Here is a 453-nt window from a genome sequence, read left to right as displayed (position 1 = left end):
AAATAATGCCGTGTAACATGTGCCCTATTTGCACAGAGTGAGAAAGATATATTTGTGTATTCGTGCTAAAAAGAATATGGAGCAAACGATAAGAGATCTGGACGAGCAAGCCACCCGGTTGATTACGCGAGAACACTTTATCGCGTGGGAAGAGCGTGTCGACGAATTCATCGATTCGCTCGATGAGCAGAGTCGAAATCCGCGATTATCGATCGGTGTGAGACAATCTGTCATCGCTCGTATCGCGCGATTGGAAAGTTTGAAAGATGTGGTGCGCGGACGGTTCATGCATGTGGGCGCCGGATTCAGTGCCGGACTCAGATGGCGTGAGATAGACGCAGCTTTCAATAGTCGTATATTGACTGGCGCAGTAATAAATTCCAGATACATTGAACCTCGACAGTTTCTGGAAGATGCGCGAGAAATTGTGCTCGAACGTGTGCGAAATGTTAT

Source organism: Wasmannia auropunctata, unplaced genomic scaffold, assembly GCF_000956235.1.
Source record: "Wasmannia auropunctata unplaced genomic scaffold, wasmannia.A_1.0 LD336076.1, whole genome shotgun sequence".
Taxonomy (NCBI): Eukaryota; Metazoa; Arthropoda; class Insecta; order Hymenoptera; family Formicidae; genus Wasmannia; species Wasmannia auropunctata.
Note: the sequence above shows the minus strand (reverse complement) of the source record.